Genomic DNA, 13,473 nt, shown 5'->3' on the forward strand with positions numbered 1-13,473 from the left:
ATTACTGCAGTGCATCTTGTAGGTAGTACGCATTGCTACTATTGGTGGAGGGCATGGATGCTTGTAGATGTGTTGCCAATCAAGCAGGCTGCTTTGTCCTGGATGGTGTCAAGCAAAGTAGAGACGATTTGTCAATTTGTTCTAAGACTTTACCTTGCCGTGGGTGATACCACATGAAGCCATCTCTGAACAACTTTCAGCATGATGAGGAAAATGAAACTGACCGTATGACGCAAAAGAAGATAATGAGGAAGCAAAATAGCTTTAACACTGGTGTCTAGCCAGATCTGTTCAATAGCAGCTCAGTGAAGAGTGTTTCAGTGGAACAATTCCTAACAATCACAATTAATCTTAATATAGTGGTTGAAATGAAACAGAAAATGAGATTTATGAAAACTGAATTTCATTACAATGGACTAGCAAGCTGAATATAGACCCAGTGAGATCTAACAAAGGGAAATAGATGCATAAAGAGATAATACGTGAATAGGCAGTAGATGACATTAAAAAAAAGCATATTACAAGTCTTTTTATAAATTTGTCTGATTTGTGACCATTGAGGAAATCTTATCTTGGAGACAGGAAACTAAATGAAGACTTGCATGTGTCTTCACCGATGTTGCAAACATAGCAGCAAAAAGAGATAAATGAATAGGTTAAATATAGATAAAGTGGAAGTACTTTAAAGGTTGGCAACACTCAAAGAACCAAAGCCTCCCAGTTCAGCCAGGATGCATCCTGGTTTACTGAGGGAAGTAAATTGGAAAGAGAGAGGCTACAATCTTCCCATTCTCCATGTGAAAGGAGTTGATGCCTGAAGGATTGCAAATATTACTCCTGCTGCTTATAAAAGGTTAGAGAGCTACACCCAGCAATGACAGGCAATGTTGGGGTAAGTTATTGAAACAATAACCGGGCCAAAATGAATTGGGAGAGTATGTTCGAGCTGTTGATGCCATATTCCAGTTCTCCCACAAGTTAGCGCAGAACTCTTTCATACTCAGATAGCAGCAAGGGTAAGGAGTATCAGCACAATGTCACGCCGAGTGTGTGAGTGAGAGTTTTAACTAGAAATTCAAAGAATATGGGATCTGCCTAAGCCCTGGCATCTCCAATGCTGCATTCCTATGCTTTGCCAGTGTTAAAGGCAGCCTCTTCCATTGACACAGGACCTGTGGAGAGGCAGGATCTCTTGTTATTCTTACTCCCTCTTTCCTGTTATGTGCCAGTTTTTCTTAAAAAGAGGAAAAATAAGTTAGTCTCTTCCCTGTGTAAATGTACTGAAGCTAGTTCTTCACAGTGGTTAGCACTGCTGCCTCACAGCGCCAGAGACCCGGTGCCAAGAGGTCACTGACTGGTGTTGAGGGTATGTGTGTAAATGGGAAGTGATTCAGGGAAGTAGCCTACCCTGTTTGGAATAGAGGAAAGTGGGGAAATGAAGGATTGAAGTATTAGGTTACAGTAAAAAGGGTGCAGTGGTGTGCAAAGCTTAAGAGTGAGACAAAGCAAAATCTTATAAGTCTTGGAAGGTTATTAATTTTATTATTCTGCACTGCTAGGTCCTGGGAACCATGCTTGTGGTATTTACATTTTCTATCACATTTCCACATGGTTTTACTGTTCACCTATCACTCATTGAATAGAGCTTCTTTCTCATTGCTGATTTGCTTCATGTACAACACATACACTGCTGATTCATAGCATCCAGAGACCATGCTACAAAAAATATTGCTTACTATCCACCATCGAAAGGTGCATTTTATTCTTAAGAGGCTGCAATCTACCTTTAAATAACGGTTCCATGGCCAATTCTCCCTTCCAATCAGTGAGCTATCTATATAGATAATGATTAACATTGGCAACTCATCAACTGCATTTAAATTAGGTCTAATCATGAAAATGACAAGGGCCCATGGATGAATGTATTGGGAATTTGGAGTAGGATGCCCCATCATTTGATCAATGCTACAAGTCTAAATTGACTCCACTGGCTTGTACTTGAGTTTCTGTCATGGTGTAAATGTTTACTTTCTCAGGAATAGTTTGTTGGTACTTTACTACCTCCAAGTGTCATGTAATAGGTTGACAGACTTTAATACTTGATATCATGCCCTTGTCTCCATCAATGATGATGAGTGGAGATGGTTGAAAGCCTCAAGTTTCTAGGTGTTCAGATCACCAGCAATCTGTCCTACCCCTCCACACTGACGCCATAGTTAAGAAAGCCCACCAACTCCTCTGCTTTCGCAGAAGGCTAAGGAAATCTGGCATGTCCACTACGGCTCTCACCAATTTTTACAGATGCATTATAGAAAAATCCTTTCCGGATATCTCACAGCATGGCAAGACTCCTGCTCTGACCAAGACCATAAGAACCTACAAAGAGTTGTGAATGTAGTCCAGTCCATCATGCAAACTAGCCTCCCAACCATTCACTCAGCTGTCACTTCTCGCTATCTTGGGAAAGCAGCCAGTATAATCAAAGACCTCATGCACCCTGGATGTTCTTTCTTTCTGTTGAGAAAAAGATATAAAAGTCTGAAAACACATGCCAACCAACTCAAGAACAGATTCTCCCCTGCTGCCATCAGACTTCTGAATGTTGCTATCCTATATTAATCTGATCTTTCTGTACATCCTAGCTATAACTGCAACATTATATTCTGCACCCTCTCCTTTCCTATGTACTCTATGAATGGTATGCTTTGTCTGTATGTAACAATAGTTTTCACTGTATACTGATACATGTGACAATAATAAACCAAATCAAATCAACTTCCTCGCTCCACTGGCTCCACTAGTTCCACCTCTATACTTCATCCCATGGACTTCTGAAAGCATACGCCCTCCTATTTGATGTGAGCATCACTCTGCGATACTGCACAGTACAAATATAGGTCGGAGAGTACCAATTATCTCCCTTGTCTGGGCACAGATATGTTGCAACGACGCAGCATTGCTCAGATACAATGCCACCTCTACGCTGCTCACTGATCACAATAAGTGAAGCTCAGCTTATGGTACAAGCAATCAGCCTAGGACCAGGTTCAGCGGAATACAAATGCTGGTTCAATTTCAATGAACACAGAGCTGGCACAACAGTTAATTGTCTGTGAATGTGGAAGACTGGAAACCTTTGCCCATAGAGTACGAGGATCACTAATTATCTCTCAGGCTGACAGTCATTAAAAGCACTTAAACTCACTGTCAGGTTGCACCTGGAAGCAACAGTATGTTGTACAAGTGTTCAGTGGAATAGTTGAGTAAATTATTAAATATGTTGTGATACAGATATCTGCTGCAAGCCTGTTTCCGTTTGCAGTTAATGGATACACTAACTGGAGCGGAATCTTTCTTCACAATTGAGCTGTGCGTTTACTAGGATCCAGCTGAGTAACCCGGGCTCTTTGTGTTTCGACACTTTGAAGTGATCAGTTCAAGCACTGTGACTATTTAACCAGATCATACCTAAAAGACCCTGCAGGGCACTCAACTGTTCACTACAATCATTCAAGCTGTTCTGCCCCACTGTGGTTCCTCTTCAATAATGCAGCAACAATACCTTTCACCCAATTTGAGAGACTGGTGCGTCTAATCGCTAATGTCAGCGAGTGTCGTCTCTTACAATGAGGTGCTGCTGAGTACTGGTCAGAGAAGGTTTAATGGGCGCAACTGCTTCCGTCACGTTATTCGCTCCAATTCGTCTTTAGTAAATGCAATTCTTTACCAGCTGTTTGCTTGCCCGAGGTAAATTGATTCTACTTTTTTTTCAATCTCAAACCAAAGACTGGCAATTGCTGGAAATAAAAACAGTAAATGCTGGAAAATCTCATCAGGTCTGGCAACATCTTGGAGATTAGAGTTAACAATTCGAGTCCCTATGACTCCTTTAGTGAAAAAGATTCGTACAGTGCCCTGGATAACAATCAGGAATGACAACCGTGTTGCATCATTCTTTTTCTAACCGTTGGTATTGAGGTCAACTGTAGCATCTCCCAGTTGTGATCATTTTGATTCGAGTTATTATTGTCACTGTACTACTATACAGTGAAAAGTATTGTTTCTTGCTCACTATTACAGACAAAGCACACCATTCATAGAGAAGGAAAGGCGAGGGTGCAGAATGTAGCCTTACAGTCACAGCTAGGGTATTGGGAAAGATCAACTTAGTACGAGGTAGGTCCATTCAAAAATCTGATGGCAGCGGGGAAGAAGCTGTTCTTGAATCAACACAAACCAATAAGAAATATATATTTTCTGTATTCCCCCTCCCCCCAATACGTCTCTAAATAGGTCAGCATGGTGGCACGTGGTTAGCACTGCTGCCTCACTGCACCGGGATTCCAGCTTGGGTCACTGTGTGGAGCCTGCATGTTCCCATGTTTGCGCGGGTTTCCTTCAGGTGCTTCAGTTTCCCCCACAGTCCGAAAGATGTGCTGGTTAGGTGCATTGGTGATGCTAAATTCTCCCACAGTGTACCCGAACAGGTGCCGGAGGTGATGACTGGGGAATTTTCACAGTAACTTCATTGCAGCGTTAATTTAAGCATACTTGTGACAGTAACCAATAAGCTAAATTTCTAAGTCAATATCTGAGACACATCAAAAAACTTAATATCAAAGTCAAAGTTATAAAAATAAAACCCTAAAGTTGACCATTTTGTCAATGAATACAATAAAAATGTCAAAAAAAATAACATCAAATAGTGGCCAAATTTAGGCTAATGTTTCTTCTATGCCACACCCAACGGCAAGTTTCAAACTCAACTTCACAACCCATTATATGTTTTGTATTCTGTATATTCTGTATTGAATATTTTCAGGAAGCAGTTTGATATAGCACTTGTGGCAAAGGGGATCAAAAGATATGGGGGGAAGGTGGGATCAGGCTAGTAAATGGGATGATTAGCCATGATTATTATGAATGGCGGAGTAGGCTCGAAAAGCCAACTGGCCTCCTGCTGCTCCTATTTTCTATGTTTCTAACATTGGTCTATAAAATGGGTCACAACTGAAATAAGATTGGACTGTTTGGGGAGGTAGGAAATTGTGAACCAATGGTTCATTAAATAAATCAATTGCCATCTACTTGCTTTTGGACCCAATTGGCACTTAATGCAATAAAGAGGGAGTTTTCCATTGCTTGAGATGTAATGCCCTGAAGTACAATCCCTGTGGTCAGGCAGGTAAATTGTGCAGTCAACATAGCACAGCAAGGACGCACAAGCAACAAATGGGAGCAATGACAAGTTTATTTGTTTAGGGTGACGTTGGTTTAGGAGCAATATTGGCTAAGGCACCAGGAATACTCACCTCTCCTCAAGTATTACATGGTGGCACAGTGGTTAGCACTGCTGCCTTACACCTTCAGGGACCCGGGCTCAATTCCAGCCTCAGGTCACTGTCTGTGAGGAGTTTGCATGTTCACTCCATGCCTGCGTGGGTTTCATCCAGGTGCTCCAGTTTCCTCCCAGTAAAAGCTATACAGGTTAGGTTGACTGGTCATGCAAAATTGCCCCTTAGTGTCAGGGAGATTAGCAGGGTAACATGGGGCTAGGTGTTAGGGAGATTAGCAGGGTAATACAGGGATAGGAGTGGGATTGTTGAAGGTATAGCCTTGATGGGCTAAATGGCTTCCTTCTGCACTGTAATGTGGAGATGTTGGTGTTGGACTGGGGTGGGCACAATAAGAGGTCTCACAACACCAGGTTAACCTGATGTTGTGAGACTCCTTACTGTTCTGCACTGTAGGATTCCATGATTCAATTACAATGAGATCTCTGACATCCACCTGAACTACAGGGACAGATAGAGAAAGCCTTTGTTTAATATATTCTTCTAAAATAATAACACTAGTTTGCACATTCTCCCCATGTCTGCGTGGGTTTCCTCTGGGTGCTCCAGTTTCCTCCCACAGTCCAAAGAAGTGCAGATTTGGTTGATTGGCCAACATAAATTACCCTTAGCGTTGGGGGATTAGCAGGGTAAATACATGGATAAATACGTGGGTTATGGGGATAGAGCCTGGGATTGTTGGTGCAGGCTCTGTGGGTTGGATGGCCTCCTTCTGTACTGTAGGGATTCTTTGATTCTATGGCTGGCAATGCAAAATCCCCCCACTATTGCATTTTGTGTTAGTTGAGTCCAACATTGAATGGGTTGTAGTGAAGTTGCTTAATGAATGGGCCAAATGGCATTTACTTCATTCACACTTTCTTATCTCTTTAAAATCTTATGATCTCATTTCACAGCAGTCTACCACCTGGTTGAAACCCAGGTCTAAGAATTAAATGCATTGTATGCAAATCCGCATAGGTGCATTTGGAAATTCTACTCAGATCAGTCTAATTGTTCTTTGGTAACGTACAGTTGTTCTTTTCCATTACAAATACAATGCATAAGATGCAGGATAGGTGCATTACAGTATGGATCCCAATTAGTTGTCACTAACTATAGCAAATGACTGACTGTTCAAAAAGCAGACCTGAAGGAATAAAAGCACTTAAGACAAATTAGAACAGAAATACGATCCTACATGTAATGTAAAGTTACATCGGAAGAAGCACCATTAGACTGGAGACGCCAATGGAAATGCAGCGTAATAAAGTTTAAGGGTGCAGTAATATGTTAAATCAACATTTCAGTCAATCCTTCAACATTTCCGCTCGGCATCACAGAACAGAATTTGGGCTGATGCAGTCTCTGAACTTACAAGAAGCTACGTAGAAGTTACCTCTACCTAGAAACTGAAAATGTTTCATAGTGTCATAATCAAAAGCAGAGTTTTTTGATAGGGATTAGATCCACAATTCCAATTTTGGAATGAAGTCAGCATAAATAAATATATCCATGTGCCTCTACATGTGTGTCCACCAAGAGTTGGGCCAGTAAAGTGGTGGAGTTGGTTGCCAGCTTTATCGCTTCCCTAGTGGAAATGAGAGCTTGGCAGATTCTGCTGCAAATCTGTAATGGGATATTCCTCTGCTCCTCTCACCCTCCCCCCACCCCCACCTCCCATTAATTCTCAAGGGATGACGTGACTATTAATCCCAGGGCGTGTTTAAACCTAGTTAAAGTTTTTGCTGAAATGAAAGATTATGCTGTTATTTAAGCCTTGCAGCTATTTTTAAATGCGAATTTAATGCGTCCTTAGATCAGACTGTTATGATTCTTGACTGGAAGGTGAGAAAATGTTGAGAGGAAAGTTTCTGGCGCTCATCTAAAAGTTGCAGTTGCTCATTTCACACATTTTGGAAGTAAGAAAGTGAATAACCTTTTTTGAAAAAAATAACTCTGTCCATGTCTCAATGAGGAATTGCATCTGTGGTACTAAGCGCAATAGACCAAGAAGTTCCAAGATTCGATCTCCAGTCCGTCTCTGTTATGCGATCATGGCTGGATACTACACTTTGCTGTAGTGCATTTATGATCAGGAAGGGGGAAATCAATGTGGTCACTTGGACAAAATAGCAAAGAGCGGTCAGCATGGCGCAGTGGTTAGCATTGCTGCCTCACAGCTCCAGGGACACGGGTTTGATTCCTGATTTGGGTCAATGTCTGTGTGAAGTTTGCACAGTTTCCCCATGTCTATGTGGGTTTCCTCTGGGTGTTCTGGTTTCGTCCCACACTCCAAAGTTGTGCGGGTTAGGTTGATTGGCCATGTTAAATTATCCCTTCGGGTCCCAGGATGCATATGTTAGAGGAATTAGTGGGATAAATATGTGGGGTTATGGGAATTGTTGTTGGTGTGGACTCGATGGGCAGAATGGCCTCCTCTGCACTGTAGAGTTTCTATTCTATTTGATTTGATTTATTATTGTCATACGTATTAGTGTACAGTGCAAAGTATTGTTTCTTACGCTATACAAAGAATACTGTTCATAGAGAAGGAGAGGGTGCAGAATATAGTTACAGGCATAGCTAGGATGTAGAGAAAGATCAACTTAATATATGATAGATCCATTCAAAGATCTGACAGCAGCAGGGAAGAAGCTGTTCTTGAGTTGGTTGGTACATGACCTCAGACTTCTGTATCTTTTTCCCAATGGAAGAAGATGGAAGGGAGAATGTCCGAGGTGCGTGGGGAACTTGATTATGCTGGCTGCTTTTTCCAAAGCAGCAGGAAGTGTAGGCGGAGTCAATGGATGGAAGGCTGATTTGCATGATGGATTGGGCTATGTTCACAACCCTTTGTGGTTTCTTGCGGCCTTGGACAGAGCAGGAGCCATACCAAGCTGTGATACAACCAGAAAGGATACTTTCTATGATGCATCTGTAAAAGTTAGTGGGAGTCTAATATAAATTTGATCCAATACAAATCAGTGCACAAAGGGAATAAAAGCGAAAATTGTGGCAACACTGAGCAAATTGGGAAAGAATGGAGAAAGGAAGATACTAATTTAAATCTTCCATCACTATTGGCTCGAAAGATCAAAGCATAAAAGCAATTTGGGTGGAAATAAGAAAGAGTATAGGAAATAAATCACCGGTGGGAATCATTTATATGCTCCCTAGTAGTAGCTGCTCTATAGGACAGAATATAAATCAAGAAATAAGGGGACTTAAAGAAAAGTATTGACGTAATTGTGGGCAATTTTAATCTTAATGTAGATTGGATTAATTAAATTGACAAAAATAGCCTGGAGGATGAGTGCAAATGTATTCAGGACAGTTCTTAGAATAATATAATCTGGAGCCAACCAGGGAACTGGCTATTTTGAACCTGGTAATGTATATTGAGACAGGATTAATTAATGAAATCATAGTAGTCATAGTAAAGAGTCCTGTCAGCAAGAGTGATCATAACATAATGTAACTTTACATTCAGTTTGAAGGTGATTTACCTTAATACTACATGGGAGTCAGGGCTGCTGGTGGGAGGTGGGGATCGGGGCTGTGAGGTTGGGGGGGGTGGATTTCGAGGCTGGCCAGGGCATGTTTCGGGGAGGAGGTAGTGATCAGGCTGTTGAGGGTGTGGGAGGGCAGCGATGGATGTTGTGTGGTGGCCAGCGATTGGTCTGGCCAGCAATCAGGAGGCCAGCAGACAGGGGCCACTGCACATGCACTGGTCTTGACACTGAAATATCGATGCATGCGCAGTAGCCTACTCAGCGCTATGCTGCTGGCCTCTCCAGTGAGGATAGACCCCACCCCTAGCACACTCTGCAGTGCACAGCGTGTGGGAGATTCTTTTTTAAATCCCACTGAAAAAAATAATGGGATTTACTCCAGTTTTTACACACATTCGACACTTAGAATTTTTTGGGGAGAATCATCCCCAACATAGCTTTATGAAAGGGAAATTGCGTTTGACAAATTTATTATAGTTCTTTGAGTGGTTAAAGGGGAACCAGTGGATGTAGTGTATTTGAATTTTCAAAAGGCACTCAACAAGATTGCACGTGAAAGGTTACTACACAAGATACGAATGACCTTATGTTGTTGGGGTGATACATTGATGTAGACAGAGGTTTGGCTATAATTAACAGGAAACAGAAAGTCAGGATAAATGGGTTATTTTCAGGTTGACAAACTGGAACAATGGGAATCCCATAGGGATCAGTGCTGGACCCCAACTATTTACAATCTAGATTAATGACTCAGATGAAGGGACTGACTCTATTGTAATCAAATTCGTTGTTGAAATGGTGATAGGTAAGAATCCAAATTGTGAGACAAATACAAAGAGTCTGCAAAAGGATACAGCTACATTAAATGGATGGGCAAAAATCTGGCAGATGGAGAATAATATGGGAAAATGTAAGGTTGTCCATTTTGCCAGGGAGAATAGAAAAGCAGAATAATATTTAAATAGTAAGAAACTGCAGAAAGCTGCAGTACAGAGGGATCTGGGTGATTTTGTACATGAATCAAAGTTAGCGTCCAGATACAAGAATTAATTCGGAAAACAAATGGAATGTTGGCCCTTTTGAGAAGGATGTAGGATAAAAGTAGGGAAATCCTGCTACCTCAGCAAATGTACAAAGGCTGCACCCAGAGTATTGGGTGGAGTTGTGTCTTCTTACTTTAGAATAATAATGCTTGCATTGGAAATAGTTCAGACAATATACACTAGGCTCATTCTGGAGATTAAGGGGTTGGCTTATTAGAAAAGGTTGAGCAGTCTGGGCTTATACTTGTTGGGAGTTAAGAAGAATGAAAGATGACTTTATTGAAACATGTAAGACTCTGAAGGGGCTTGGTAGGGTGGATACTGAGACGATATTCCCCATGTGTGGAAATCTATCCCTAAGGGCTCCCATTTAAGATTGAGATGAAGCAGAATATCTCCTCTCAGAAGTTCATTGGTCTTTGGAGTTCTCTTCCTAGTAGTGGAGACTGAGTCATTGAATACATTTCAAGGTTGAGTTGAACAGATTTTGATCTGCAAGTGGTTAAGGGTTATGGAGGGAGGGGAGGGTCAGACAGGAAAGTGAGGTTAAGGCCAGGATTTGTTTTTAATCCCAGATGGCACCAGAGCGAGGTGGCTTCTTGCAAACTGTGCCCAGCATGCCTCTTAATTCTATCTTCCACTCTCATTCTAAAACTTCATTCTAACTCTTTTAAACTGTACTACATTCTGCACTCTCTCCTTTCCTTCTGTATGAACGGTATGTTTTGTCTGTATAGCGCGCAAGAAACCACACTTTTCACTGTATACACGTGACAACAATAAATCGAATCAAATCAAAATTAAAGTTATTTCAGCCATGGTGTTATTGAATGGCAGAACAGGTTTGAATGGGCTGAGTGGCCTAATCCTGTCCTTATTTCTTATCATCCTTTAACAGTGTTGTTTATAAGCAATGGAAAGCGTTCTGTCTTTTCAGTGGTGCGTTTGTGAAGGTGGAAGTGGCGAAGGGAGAGCGGATGTTTGGCTGTAAAATTATTGTTCAGCTAAATTCCTGTCCTTCACTGTGCTTTCCTAATGAAGTATACAGTTAAAGCTGAGTGGCTGTGTGTATGTGAGCGTTAGTGACTGGTAAACACTCACAACCTTCTGATGATTTAATAAACCACAATAATAAAACTGAAGTGCTTTTTAAATTCAATAAAACGCTGAGTGCATGGGATGGACTACAACAATGTCCCATTCGTTTTATAAATACATATCTTACACCACTGTTTTCATGTTTTCATGGCACGACATTTGCGATGTATGGGTACCATTCGAATTCCTATGGCTAAATTGCACTCACTTTCAAAGCAGCCTTTCTTTCTGTAAAATATACAGATGGTTTTAAGACTACACAAGTGTTTAAAAAAGCGCAGAAATATTGAACGAAAACTCCCTTTGGATGTCCTTATTGTGAAATGATACTCAGAAAATCAGTCTTTGTCAGGTATAATTGGAAAATTCATTTTCAAAGAAATCTAGTTTACATTAATTAAATTTACTACATTTAGCAGGTGCAGTGGGGTGATTTATCTGTATTTTTATCTATCCAGCTTGGTTGGGAATTTAACCTAGATATTTGCAGGATTAAGGTCAGCCTTTTCCCCATTCTCATCACTTTACTGAGTTAAGTGAGATTGGAAAGTTCTCAACCCGTTCTCCAGCTGAAATCAGTCCATTGGCTGGTCATTCTCACTCAACAAGACCATAATGGCAGCTAGATTGGGGCAATGGAATGTATTACATTGGTGTCATATTAATGAGGACTCTTTAGTGCAACATCAGTAATTATTTCCAACTACCGTTAAAACATGTCTGATCTGCGCTAAACTCATGCTGTCGTTCAAATAAAGCAATCAATTTTCAAGATTGTTTCAGGTGGAATTGCAATATATCACCTTTCCCCTCCCAGAATAAAGTTTTATTTTTGAAGGATTTGTTAAATAACTGGAATTTTCAAAAAACGACTGACGAAGAATTCCACCATGCAGTTTTGGTGCATTTTTGAGTGTAGTTCATAATACCCCATTGCTTAGTGTGAGGGATGCTCCGACATACTGCTGGGTGGAAGGGAGGAATGGAGTAAGGGGAGGATCCTGGAAGGTGAAATGAGATAAATTAATGCCACCTTTCACTGCTCCAACAGGTGAAAAAATGGAAACTGTGATCAGGATGCAGATGTAGCAGGTTTTAGAAATAATTGAGTTTGGCTTATTGGTTCACTGGGGTTCACTTGTGTAAACTTCAGCTAAGGGCTGACTGTTTCAAATTTGGTCCTGATGTCCCCAAGATCCAACAGTCTGCCACACTCACTGTACACATAGATATTGGTGCACATAAAATCAAAACCAAGGTACAAAGGGGGAATTGCAGTATCACAAGTAAGTGGGGTGATTCTCCCAGCCCACTGCACTGCTCTAGTAATGTGCAGCTGATTTCAATATTTAAATCATAATTTGAATGTCATTAGACTAAAGTCTCCAGGCCTGCGAGTGTCTCTCCCTCCCTCCCCCCACCATCATTGTTCAATCCAGTAGGTTTTACTATTGCTCCACATTAACAGGGGTCAGACGGCCCAACCCCACTGGAGGGCACAGAAGCTAATAAAGCCTCCCAGGAGGTTAGGGGAAAAACGGGTTGCCCCTTGGGCAGCACCAGTCTGGCAGTGCCAGCCTGACACCCTGACACTGCGCAAGGTGCAAATTGGCAATATCCAAGGGGCACCATGGTACTGCCCACCAGGCATCGGACAATGCCAAGGGGGTGGGGTCTGAGGGGCAGGGCCAACTAGGGGGAAGAACTTGTTGGGGAGTGCGATCAGTAGGGGTCCCAGTGAGATCGTGGTTGGCTCAGGGACGTCCAGGAGGCCAGTGATTGAGGTGGGGAGGTGGGCAGGTCAGTAGGCTTGCAATGGGGGTTCGTGGGCCTGGCCAACGATTGAGCTGGTCTGCAATCAGGAGGCTGGCAGGACGGGATCAGTGTGCACTTGCCAATCTCAGTGTTGACAGATTGGCGCGTGCACAGTGGCCCACTCAGTGCTATGCTGCCGGCCTGTCCAGCAGGAATAGGCCCTACCCACTGATTTTTCAAAGTGAATCATGCTGAGCCACTGTGCGGTGCGCTGAGTGTCAGAGATTTAATCTGAAAATCCTGCTAAAGAAATCAGTGGGATTTACTCCCATTTTCATGTGAATTGGAGACTTTGAATTCTTTTGGGAGAATTGTGGCCAACATCTTTCATGTGCAATGTTACACCAAGTCCCACTGCCCTCTCAGTTGGATGTAAGCGGCAAAATTTTCCAGCCGTCCAACCGCATGCTTCCCGTCAGCAGGAGGCGGTGTGTTGTTTGCTAGCGGCGGGATTCTCTGATCCCGCTGTTGTCATTGTGATTTCCCACTGACGTCACGCCATGCCAGTGGGAAAACCGTGTTTGATTTGATTTATTATTGTCATATGTATTAACATACAGTGAAAAGTATTGTTTCTTGCGCACTATATAGACAAAGCATACTGTTCATAGAGAAGGAAAGGAGAGAATGCATAATGTAGGGTTACCGTCTCAGCTAGGGCGTAGAGAA

The sequence above is a fragment of the Carcharhinus amblyrhynchos genome, chromosome 27, assembly GCF_965287045.1.
Source record: "Carcharhinus amblyrhynchos chromosome 27, sCarAmb.v2.hapA, whole genome shotgun sequence".
NCBI lineage: Eukaryota > Metazoa > Chordata > Chondrichthyes > Carcharhiniformes > Carcharhinidae > Carcharhinus > Carcharhinus amblyrhynchos.